This window comes from Amborella trichopoda, chromosome 8 (genome assembly GCF_054954075.1).
Source record: "Amborella trichopoda isolate Santa Cruz 75 chromosome 8, AtrichopodaSantaCruz75HAP2 v2.0, whole genome shotgun sequence".
Classification (NCBI taxonomy): domain Eukaryota; kingdom Viridiplantae; phylum Streptophyta; class Magnoliopsida; order Amborellales; family Amborellaceae; genus Amborella; species Amborella trichopoda.
In genome coordinates, this window is record NC_142343.1 from 27,653,898 (window position 1) to 27,667,094 (window position 13,197).

A 13,197-nucleotide genomic window follows, 5' to 3' on the forward strand; every position below is an offset into this window, starting at 1 on the left:
ACTTCTAAATATCTTTTATGAAATTATAGGAATGCTTGGATGACATTTTATTATGTGAGTTATTAGTACACTAATGACAAGTTTAACTCATTACATAGGATTAACAGTTTGGTGACAACTTGTTAATCATAGTTAGATGCACTTAGGGAATTAAGATAGGAGTTATACTTGGATCTCAACTCCTATAGACTATTAATGTGAGAGCTACAAACCAAAAATGGTTCTCTATAAAAATAGGTTAACCCCTCAAGAGAAAGACATAGAGAACTCTCAATGTAGCATGTCACTAAAGAGGACTCTCAATGTAGCATGTCACTGGATGACTTGGTCTGTAGGTTTTGGTATGGAACTTTAAGTCCCTCGTGTGATTTAAGAACAAATCCACATAAATTGTTTATTGATTTTATATCTTTATTAATTAATTTTCTTTATTGGGACTAACATGTAGATGGCATTTTGTGCATCAATCGTGTATAGCTCATAGTTAGCAAGTAGAGGAATAATAATATATTTGCCAATCAAAACATCGATGATAAATCGGTTTTATTTCAAAAACTCGGAGGAAAAAATTAGATAAAAAATTTGGATCGCCAAAAAATAGGATAAGTTATAGAATCATAAATATTTTGGATTTAGTTAAAAAAACGGAGTAAAAAAATTCAGATAGGTAAATAGAACATTGTATAGGATAATGATTTGCAGTTCTTTTATAGATACATTAAAGACATTGAACAATAGTTTTATGGCCTAAACCAGTCCCATTAGAGTAATACTTGACAATTTATAGTCTAAACTTTCAATAAATCCATCAACAATGTTTATATTATTGCCATAATACAAAACATATCATATATTTATTGAGAGCATAAAATGAAACAACAATAATAATATTAAATATAAGTACTACCTCAATAAATAACAAGAATTGTAAACCAAAGTATAGATTATGGTTCAAAGAAAAAAACAAAAAAGCCCCTTAATATAGGATTGCAGTTAACTAAACTGAAAACAAAGATCCAAATATATAAAAAAGTGGTCCATCCAAAATACCATGGTGTATACACCAATGAAATGAATAATAATAATTATAATAATAATATTTGAAAAGCAAACTTCTCTATGCACAAAGAAAGAAACATGATGCTTATGCAAATTCAAATCACACTGAATTCCTATCTGCCTAAATCCTTAATATCATTGAATCTTTCTCTTGCTCTTTATAAAGATGCTCTAGGTTTAAAGAAGAAAAAAAGATTTTTCAGAAAGTTACTCTTCTTCTAACTCTACCTATTATTTGATATTGATATGCTATTTTTTTGGAGAATGTGTTGCCTATATTTATTCATACACTTTTTGAACGGAAGTGAAAATTTTTATGGAATTGTTTTGTTAAATTAATATTTTTAATTTACTCCCACTTTTATTGTCCTTATTTTTAAACCAAAATTCAATAATATTAAGTTAATAAAGAAATAAAATTATAAGAGAGAATTTTTTTTGAAAAATTCTTTGGATTTATATTGGCTCCATTAAAACCAATGACATTTTCAAGATCTTCTGAAAAAGTCGGAGTACTTACCAGATTTCGAAAAATTGCACATTTTTTGAAAATTTCCTATTTTAAATGGAGACTTGCTGACTATGGTATAGCATGAATTTCCAAAGTTGAAAAGGAAGTATTATGTACATTATGTTTATGTACTGTTATATTGTTCAACCTTAGAAAATGTAAAACGCACCACTAAACCTAGTTAAAAACATGCAATTTCAGTACATAAATCTTATATTTACGAAAGCCTAAAAACCTATGCTCACCCCTAATTATAAAATCAAAAACTCCAAAAAATCAAACAAATATGTAAACATTTCAAAGTTTAAAAAATTGATAACTTAAATAAGGGAAATGACCTTGTGAGACCCTCCCACACCCATGTGTATAGGACCCCAAAGGATCACAATTAAATTTGGCACAGATCTCTAGATAAATCAAGTCTTGCACTCATGTGATAACTTATTTAGAGATCTGTGCCAAATTTAATGATGATCCTTTGAGGTCCTACATACATGGGTGTAGGAGGGTCTCATAGGATCATTACTCTTTAAATAATACAATACAAAACAAACTATTATTCAGTATTTGAAAACTTTTTTTCATTTCCACATATCTTTAGTTCGAAATAATCTTTGAAGGATTTTCGAGAATTAACATTTTCCATACATCTTTGGGCCAAAATAATTAATTGGAGGATTTTCTAGAATAAAAATAATAATTTTCTATGGGCACTTGAGATGCGCCTTACTTCTATAATATAAGCAACGAAATAACATAAGTTAACGTTCAATACCAGTATCAACATCCATTATTGGACATTATTAGTCAAAACCAGTGTTTTAAATATCGGCGAATCGAACCTGACTCGCCCGGTTCGACTCGAGAATCGGCACAGCCCGTGCCGGTTCGGATACAAAACCGAGAACGACCCTGTTCTAGAGAAGAACCGCCGGTTCCAATCTGGTTTTGTCCGGTGCAGCCCGGTTCCCTCCCTGCACTCGTGCGACACGCACGTGCACGCGTGCGACACGTGTGAGGTTACCCTAATATTTCTACACAATCATTTTAATCTATATTACATAGGTATTTATATACCAAAGTGGAATACCCATCTTTCGATGTGGGATAATTCCCAAACATCATTAAATGAAAAGGGAATTTAAATATATTCTATTAATCATCAAATTATAACCACATATGGTGAGGTAGTGTGGTGGTTAAGACCTTTGCTTCTTCATGTGACGTCTCAAGGTCGAGTCCCCCCTGTGGGCGTTATTTTTTTGTGTTGCATAGTTTTTGTTGTATATATTGTATAAATAGTATATATTGTATAAATATTTTTGTAAATAATATAAAAAGCATAAAAAAAAACATAAAAAGTTTATTCTATTTGAAATCTCCATCTTTCTACTAAGAATTTGTTTCACTAAATTTATTATAGAAACCTTAAAAAATAATTTTTTTTAAAATTGAAGTGTTATTTCCAAAATTTGTACGCATTTTATTAATTTTTACATTGATAACCAAATCTTTTATTTTATTTATTAATTTTTATATTATAAATCATGTAATGTACTATTTTTCTTACAGTTGTCAATAATACATTTTAAATTATATAATATTATAAAATATTTTTAATTTTTTTTATTTGTCTAATAAAATAATTATAAAATGTAAACTAATAATTATAATTTAAGTATATAATATTATAATTAGTTAGGTTTTAATAATTTTGGATTATACTTAGTTCGACTGTAATAATTTGGATTTTTTTAGCGGATTAGGGTTTTTTGCCAAAACGAGATTTTAATGGCCATTCTTTCATTGATTAGTATACTCTTTATAATAGTCCATGTATAATTATATATTTTATCTATGATTTTTCTTTTATGTGATGCAAATTTAATGGTTAACATAAGTTTATACAAGGAAAGAGCATCTCAATATTCACAAATTGATGAAAAAAATGAAAGTTAATAATGTAGTACCTTCATTTCTTATTGGATTCCTAAAAAACAATATTTATAATGAATTTTAATACTTTTTTCGGATTTTTTTGAAGCTTTAATCCGAGCGATTCAGCCGATTCCAAATCCGGATCGTCGATTCGCCGATCCGGATCGGTTTTTGAGATGCCCGATCCGGGTCATCGATCCGCTTTTTAAACCATTGGTCAAAACAGTCTAATTAATGTTCAAACTTATTATGTTTTAGTTTTCTCTTCACCCACGTATCTCCTAAAAAATATCTTAGTATACATTATAGCATCCCCAAACTTAGTTATGATATCGTGGTATCCAGGACTACTGTTAACACTCCTGTTGAAGGATTCACACTCAGCCCTACAGTTTCCTAATTTATTGGGGTTGTTTTATTTGTTGTTACTATTTTGGGATGATTGGGATCACAAGATCCTATTAATTCGGGGAGTTTCCTTTTCACTCGCTATTTTGTTTTGTGTATAAATACCTTGTAAAGTCTGCTGAAAAGATCTAACAAAAAGTAGTAAATAATTGATACTCGTGGATGTAGGCAAGGTCTACCGAACCATGTTAAAATCTGAGTGCCTTCTTCTTCTTTTTCTTTATCTTCTCACATTTATTTTATAGCGATCCATTTCTCATCATTTTTTCTTCATTGGCCTTCATCCAGTTGCAATCTTTTGTCGAAACTTTCGCAGAAGGTCTAGCAAGGTTCTGTGGAAGCTCTCTGCTGTGATCTATCATTATCGTTGTAGTTTCTTTGACCTAGTGATGCAAGAGCCAGATATCTCTTGCTGTATTTTTGCTAGAAGATCGATGGAAAGAAACTCTATTCTTAACCTCTACAATTTCATAGATTTGTTTTGGTTGCGGCGTGTTATAGTTTTGCAAATTTGCCATTCTTTTTCTGGCAGCAGTTCGCATCGTCCTATTCTTCTTCTTTCTGTGATTCAGGGAATAGATATTGGACAGATATTTTTTTCTTATTTGCAGAGATTTGCTTGTGCTACTCAGAGGTTTGCTACATTCTGAGCAGCGTTCTTCTATGTGAATTTGAAGCTGATAAGGCTCTGCAACTCGTCTCTGCTGTGAAAGTTTTGAGAGCTCTTCCCTCAAGAAAGTTTGGCTTTATCGTGTTGACAACATCTACTGTGAAAGAATGTTGGGGGTAAAATTCTTGGCTTCTTTTACTAAATTGACTTTCACTCCCTTTCCATGAGGTTTTTTGGGCTGCGTTTTCCTTGTAGAATTGGTGGTTGCGTTCATCAGTTTTTGGATATGAGATTTAATTTTGGTGGAGGTGTTATTCTTTGTTATTTCTTGGAATTTCTGTTTTGATCATCGCCTTTGTCATCTTTAATCAGGGCACTTTTTTTCTTATGACTGATAAGGATAATAACTCTAAATCTTCCACACATGATTTTGAGTCCAATACTAGTATTAAACTAACTACTACCTCGCTCAATGGACTCAATTATATTGTCTGGTCAAGGGCTGTATCTTTGGCCTTCGGTGGAAAATATAAGTTTGGTTATATCACTGGAAAGACAAAGACGCCTCAATCTAATGATCCTACATATGAAGATTGGCAAGCCAATGATCAAATGGTTATGTCTTGGATTTTGAATTCCATGCAACCTGCAATTGCTGAAATATTCACCCACTCAGACACAGCTGAACAATTATGGGAATCTAATAAGTCTGTATATGGTAATCAAAATAATATAGCTCGCATATATCAATTGAAGCAAGAAATATCTCAGATTAAATAGGAAAAATCAGTAACTGAGTTAGTTGCCAGTCTCAAACCAATGTGGGATGAGTTGGCCACTTATTCTCCTGGCACTACTGACTTGGCCGTCATCCAAAAACGTGTTTAACAAGGCGAACTTTTACAGTTTCTTGCTGCTTTAAAACCTGAATATGAGAGGTTAAGTAGTCAAACATTGATGTCAGCTGAACTCCCTAGTTTCGCAAGTGTTTACTCTGCTGTCTTAAGAGAAAAAATTAGGACGAAGGTGATGAATCATGAAAAAAATAATACTGAGGTGATTGAGAAGTCTGCCTTTGTTGCAAATAATTAGAAATTTGAAAACAAGAAGTCTACTAATAATGAAACAAGAGGTAGACGTGGTTTTCGTGGACATGGTAGAAGGCTTCCAAATGGAGGAAGGACCCCCTTTTAAATGTGATCATTGCAAAGCTCTTGGTCATACAAAAGACCGATGTTGGCTTTTACATCTCCACTTGAGACCTTCCTAGGATATAGGAGGTGAAAGAACTGGCTCCCAAGCATCCACAACTGATTCACAAATTACTCTGAAAAAAATTGCTCAATTTTTTCAACAGTATGGTAAGAGTGGCAATATCTCTACATATGACTCTCCCTAGGCAATTCCTCACCATACTCTTTTCATTCTCATTCAAATATTCATTCTTGGGTTATTGATTCATGGGCTATTGATCATATGACTGGTAATCTTAAGAGCTTAACCAGTTATGAGAAATCTTCTAGTAAGCCTCCCATATCCATATCCAATGGTTCAATTATTCTTGTTCACGGTTTCGAAAAATCTGAAATTGGCTCTAACTCTCATGATTCTGAAGTACTGTTTCTACCATCATTTCCTTCAAATTTGTTGTCCATGAGCAAGATAACCAAAGATCTAAATTACAATGTTCTTTTTTTTCCTTTTAATGTTGTTTTTCAAGATCGGGCCACAGGGAGGAAGATTGGTGAAGGGAGAATTTCGAATGGATTATATATTCTGGATCAAGAAAATAAAGCCTTGGTGGCTAAGTATTTCAGTAGCAAGTTGTGGCATGCTAGAGTTGCTCACCCTTTTGATCATACTTTACACATTTTGATTCCTTATCTTAGTATTGATTTTCATGGGTGTAATACTTGTCAATTTTCTAAACAGACCAAACTTCCTTTTCAGAAGTCTATGCATGATTGTAATGGGCTCCTTTAGTTAGTTCACTCAGATGTTTGGGGACCTGCCCCTATTGATAGTTATTCTGAGCATAGATACTTTATTTTATTTACTGATGATTGGTCACGTGCAACTTGGATATATCTTTTAAAATCAAAAGATGAGGTTCAGACCTTTAAGGAATTTAATGCTCTTGTGTCCAATCAGTGTAATGCCAATATTAAAAAATTTTCGATCTGATAATGGCACTGAGTATGTTAATAAAACTTTTTCTGAGTACCTTACTAGTCTTGGCATTATACATCAGACCTCGTGTGTCGGGACCCCCCAGCAGAATGGGGTTGCTGAAAGGAAAAATAGGCACATTCTTGAGGTTGCTAGATCCTTAATGTTTGAGAAAAATGTTCCAAAAAGATTTTGGTCTGAAGCTGTCTTGACTGCCTGTTACCTTATTAATAGACTTCCTAGTAAGGTTCTCTATGATAAATCCCCTCTTGAAGTTTTAAATAAAAGGAAGATTAACATCGCTTACCTACGTGTTTTTTGGTGTGTTTGTTTTTCTCATATTCTTGATCATAACCTTGATTCTCGAGCTAATAAGTGTATTTTTGTTGGATATTCCTCCACAAAAAGAAAGGGTACAAATATTATAGTCCAATACAAAAAACATTATTTATTTCTAGAAATGTTCAATGTTTGAGGATGAACCCTATTTTCAACCCAACTCTGAATTAGCTGAAAATAGAGCTCATGGGGAATATCCTCTTCCAGTTCCTATTAGACAAAACAACAACTCTTATGAAAGAAATCTGGAGAATCAGAATATTGACAATGACAATGAGAATGAAGCTGGTAATGATAATGACACTCCAAGAGGTAATAACCCCGTGTCCCATCCTCCTGATCCTCCCCTTCGCAAGTCGTCTCGTGTTACTCGCCCTCCTTCAAGATTGCAGGACTTTTTTACTTATCATGTTGTTTCTCATCCTATTCAAAATCAAATTTGCTACAAAAACATTTCTTGAAAGTACTCTGCTTTTTTAAGTTCTATTTCTAATAATGTTGAACCCAGTAATTTTAATGATGCGTACTCTCAACCTGTCTGGAGGAAAGCCATGGAAGATGAACTATTAGCCCTTGATAAAATCCATACTTGGGATATAGTTCGTTTACCCAAAGAAAAACAAAGGTTGTTTGTTGTAAATGGTTTTCAAAATTAAATACAATAGTGATGGTACCATTGAGAGACATAAGACAAGAGTTGTTGCCAAAAATTTTACCCAAACATATGGTGTGGATTATAAGGAAACCTTTGCCCATGTTGCTAAGATGGGTACTATTCGGGTTCTTCTCTCCATTGTTGTAAATTGTGGATGGTCTTTGTGGTAAATGGATGTTAAAAATGCATTCCTTTATGGAGATCCTGAGGAAGAAGTGTACATGAACATTCCTCTAGGTCATCCTAAAGAAGGAAATCCTGAACTTACCTATATACTTAAAAAGACTCTATATGGACTCAAACAATCTCTGAGAGCGTGGTATACAAAGCTGAGTACTACTCTTTTAAATATAGTTAAAAATGGCTCTACCGACTCTTTCTTATTCGGGAAGAATGGAAAAAATGGAATTGTTGTTATCCTTGTATATGTTGATGATATTGTAATAACTGGTAACGACAAAGAAGGAATTTCAAAGCTAAAATGATATTTTCAAAGCAAATTTGATATTAAGGATTTAGGATAACTCAAGTACTTTCTTGGAATTGAGGTTGCATACTCCAAAAAGGGAATTTTTATATCTCAAATAAAGCATGTTTGGATCTCTTAAAAGATATTGGAAAACTTGGGGTTGAACCTCTTGATATTCCATTCAACTTGAATAATAAACTTACTTCTTATGAAGGGGAGCCTCTTAAAAATATTGATAGATTTCAAAGACTTGTTGGGAAACTAATCTATTTGACTATTACTAGACCAGATATCGCTTATGTTGTTAGCCAAGTTAGTCAATTTATGCATGCCCCAAGAACTAGTCATATGATTGTTGTTGAAAGAATCCTTCGGTATCTAAAATCCTACCTTGGAAGAGGAATTTGGCTAAAATGTAATAATCACATTGATATTGTCGGATATTCTAATGCTGATTGGGCTGGATGCCCGAATGATCGAAGGTCTACTACTAGGTTTTGTAGAATGGTAAGTGGAAACCTTGTCACTTGGAAAAGTAAAAAGCAAAGTGTGGTCGCCAGATCAAGCGCATAAGCCGAATATAGAGCCATAGCTGCAACTACAAGTGAACTTGTTTGGTTGAAGTTTCTCTTTCAGGACCTCGGATTTCAAGTGAAATTGCCAATGAAAATGTTTTGTGACAATCGGGTTGCCATTCATATTGTTTCTTATCCTATTTTTCATGAAACGACTAAACAAATTGAGGTAAACTGTCACTTTGTCCATGATAATGTCTAAGCTGGAATTATTAACACTACATTTGTTCAAAGTAAAGACCAACTAGCAGATATTTTTGCCGAGGCTATTTCAAGGACTAATTTTTTCCAAGCTTTGAGCAAGTTGGGCTCAATTGATATTTACACACCAACTTGAGGGGGAGTGTTGAAGGATTCACGGTCAACCCTACAGTTTCTTAAGTTATTAGGGTTGTTTTATTTGTTGTTATTCTTTTGGGATGATTGGGATCACAATATCTTATTAATTTGGGGAGTTTCCTTCTGGGTCATTCTTTTGTTTTGTGCATACATACCTTGTAAAGTCTGTTGAAAAGATATAACAAAAAGTAATAGAGAATTGATACTCGTGGATGTAGACAAGCTCTGTCGAACCACGCTAAAATCTGATTGCCTTCTTCTTCTTCTTCTTCTTCTTTATCTGCTCACATTTATTTTTTAACTCACAATTAACACTTTCAAAATATAACTCGCTAATCTATTGAAAAAAAGCAAGTAGGGGCGTGTCTTCTCCACTGAATTACCCAAAAAAAAGGGGGCCCTCAATAATTCAGATCAATTCAAAAAAACTAGGGCGGGCTAACTTGGCCTTGCTCGAGTAACTCGGACTCACCACCATGAGTATCCCCAAGTTGAATGGTCTAATTAGGGGAAACTAATAAAAAGTTTGACAATTTTATTACTGCCCATTCTTTATTTGATTATGATATTTTGGGCACGACCTTTACGTGGTCCAATAAATCAGCTGGTGACCCGAAAATGTCCAAGCTGGATCATTTTCTGATCTCTATTGAATGGGCTGAGCAGTTCCCTAAAGCGATGGTTAAGGCTCTTCTCCAATTTGCTTCCGACCCAACTCTTATTTTGCTTGATTTTTTTGGGGTGGCTTCCGAACCTCATCCCTTTCGTTTTGAATTGATGTGGTTGGAGGACAAGACCTTCGCTAAGGTTGTTAAATCCTCTTGGGCCACAGTTATGTCTCACCAATGTCCGGATTTTGTTCCTTCTTTGCAAACTTAAGCTTTTGAAAAATAATTTAAAGGTTTGGGGTAGAAACAAATTCGAGAACTTGGATGGGAATATCGGTAGCTTAGAACAAGAGATTTCTAATCTTAACTCTATGGAACTATTCATGGGTGGTTTGAACACTGATCAATTGTCAGACAGAAATGTCAAAAAAATGGAGCTTGATAATTATCTGCAATTGCTTGAGATCTTCTAGTTTCAGAGATCACATTCTAAATGGGTTAAACAAGGCGATACAAATGATTAGGTGCGTCGATCTCGTCCTTTGGGTCGAGATGATCTGGTGGTGTGGTTTCAAGTTCGAGAAAGATCTGGGACCTGAGATCGCTCTCTCAGGAACTGCGTAAGGAGACACAGGCAGGAATACCAACCAGTGAGAGAGAAATTTGGGTCATGAGGTGGGGCTTACCTCACGTGGGTTCGTGACATGCGTGGGCTAGCTCATATAGGTGCCCTCTTAGATTATGTGGAATGCCCACCTGGCCAGAGGCCGGTTCGGAATCGCCTCCCTTAACCTGTTTCTTCTTTCCTGCGATCACAAACACACATTATAATACAGATAAGTGTGTCAGAAGACCCTACATTGTCTTTGAATGAATGCACACAAGTGTGTACATTAGAGGGGAATAATGAGGGAACGATGCAATTGGGTCTATGTCAATCGGACAGCCTTCCAACATCTTCTTAACAAGACAGTCACGACATTATTTCTTAAAAAGAAAATGAAAGCAAAAGGGGGTGAGATGAAGAAAATGAGGGAGAGACAAAGAAATACAGAAAAAGGAAAGAGTAGAACAGAGGACCGAAGATCAGTTTGGCTTTCACCTGGTTCTTTAGGAAGAGAGAGAAGAAAGTAGAGATAGAAAGGAAAAGGGCCAGTATGCTGTCCAACTAGTCCTTCAGAGAGAAAGTAAAGAGAAACATTTTTAAAGAAAAGACAAACGAAGGGTTAGTATGCCTTTCAACTAGTCCATCATCATGCAAATGAATAAAGAGAAAGAAAGAGAGAAGATTGGTTTGTTTTCCACCCAAATCCTTCAAAGAAGAAGATAATAAAAAGAAACAAGAAATTTAAGAAAGAAGAGAGAAGGAGAAGAGAGAGAAAGAAGAAAGAAAGAGAAGAGAGAGAAAAGAGGAATATAGAGCACAGAAGGTAGAGCACAAAAGGCGGCTTAGTTGTCGTCTGTGAAGAGAGAGAAGAGAGAATGAGAGTGCACAGACGGCGGCTTGTACTGCCGTCTATGAAGACAGAGAACGGAGGAAACGTAATATCAATAGTTCATCTAATGGTTTGAGAGATGAAGTTGTTAGAGGATGTAGTTTGATGGCACCCAGCTCTGCCCCTTGGTGATGGGGTAATTATGACAGCTTGCATAAGGATAGAGCCCTAGCTTTTCAACAGATCCGGCTAGCGCAAAAGAAGAATCCCCAGCTCGTGAAAATTTTAAAAGAGGTAAAGCTGGGAAGGAAAGACGATTTCACTATAAGCAGTGATGACTTGTTGAGATTCAATAATCGGGTCTGTATTCCAAATGATGAGGATGTAAAGAGAGCTATCTTAGAGGAAGCTCACCGCTCTCGTTATATTATACATCTTGGGAGTACTAAAATGTATAAGGACCTGAAGAAAATTTTCTGATGGAATGACATGAAAAAGGAAATAACATTGTTTATTTCTAGGTGTTTGACATGCCAGCAAATGAAAGCCAAGCATCATAAACCCGTTGGATTGTTGCAGCCCTTACGTGTGCCAAAATCGAAATGGGAGCACAATCCTATGGACTTTGTCTCTGGGTTGCTAAGAACGAGTTCTGGGCATGACAGTATTTGGGTCGTGGTAGACCAGCTGACCAAAGTTGCCCACTTCTTGCTGATCAGCACGACCTACACCTTGGATAAACTGGCCTAATTATACATCAAGGAGATAGTAAGGTTGCATGGAATACCCGTCATCATCGTGTCCGACAGGGACACTAGATTTACCTCTAGATTTTGGGCTGGTCTACAGGTAGCCTTGGGGGTGAGACATACTTTTAGCACTGCCTTTTACCCCCAAACTGATGGACAATCAGAGAGAACTATTAATACTTTGGAAGATATGTTAAGGGCTTGTATCTTTGATTTTAAGGGAAGCTGGGATGATCACTTTCCTCTGATTGAATTCGCCTATAATATAACAGCTTCCAAACTAAAGAGAGCTATCTTAGAGAAAGCTCACCGCTCTCGTTATATTATACATCTTGGGAGTACTAAAATGTATAAGGACCTGAAGAAAATTTTCTGATAGAATGACATGAAAAAGGAAATAACATTGTTTATTTCTAGGTGTTTGACATGCCAGCAAGTGAAAGCCAAGCATCATAAACCCGTTGGATTGTTGCAGCCCTTACCTGTGCCAAAATGGAAATGGGAGCACATTGCTATGGACTTTGTCTCTGCGTTGCCAAGAACGAGTTCTGGGCATGATAGTATTTGGGTCGTGGTAGACCAGCTGACCAAAGTTACCCACTTCTTGTTGATCGGCACGACCTACACCTTGGATAAACTGGCCTAATTATACATCAAGGAGATAGTAAGGTTGCATGGAATACCCGTCAGCATCGTGTCCTGCAGGGACACTAGATTTACCTCTAGATTTTGGGCTGGTCTACAGGTAGCCTTGGGGGTGAGACATACTTTTAGCAATGCCTTTCACCCCCAAACTGATGGACAATCAGAGAGAATCATTAATACTTTGGAAGATAAGTTAAGGGCTTGTATCTTTGATTTTAAGGGAAGCTGGGATGATCACTTTCCTCTGATTGAATTCGCCTATAATATAACAGCTTCCAAACTAGTATTCAGATGGTGCCTTTTGAGGCCCTGTATGGAAGATAGTGCTAGTCACCCATTTGCTGGGACGAGATTGGTGAAAGAAGGCTCTTAGGGCCAACAATTGTCCAGGTGACCTCATAAAAGATTTCTTTGATTCGAGAGTCAAGACAGTTCAGAATCGGCATAAGAGTTATGCCGATAACTGAAGAAGAGACCTCGAGTTTGAGGTGGATGATCAGTTTTTCTTGAAGGCATCGCCGATTAAGGGAATTATGAGACCTTTTGAGATTGTAGAAAGAGTTGGAAGCATGGCATATCGACTTGCCCTACTACCCAAGTTGGTAAATATCCACAATGTTTTTCATGTATCTCTGTTAAGAAAGTACCAGCCTGACCCGTCCCATATTCAGAAGTATGAACCTGTTT

The 13,197-nt window shown here is 35.6% G+C and overlaps 1 long non-coding RNA gene across 1 annotated transcript; it reads left to right on the forward strand.

Moving 5' to 3' along the window:
- The first annotated feature begins 4,044 nt into the window (after positions 1-4,044).
- On the forward strand, positions 4,045-6,673 carry LOC148780992 (uncharacterized). The gene is made up of 2 exons (XR_016061124.1): positions 4,045-4,702; positions 6,247-6,673. It is a non-coding gene; the product is annotated as an uncharacterized LOC148780992 (long non-coding RNA).
- Positions 6,674-13,197: the final 6,524 nt, after the last annotated feature.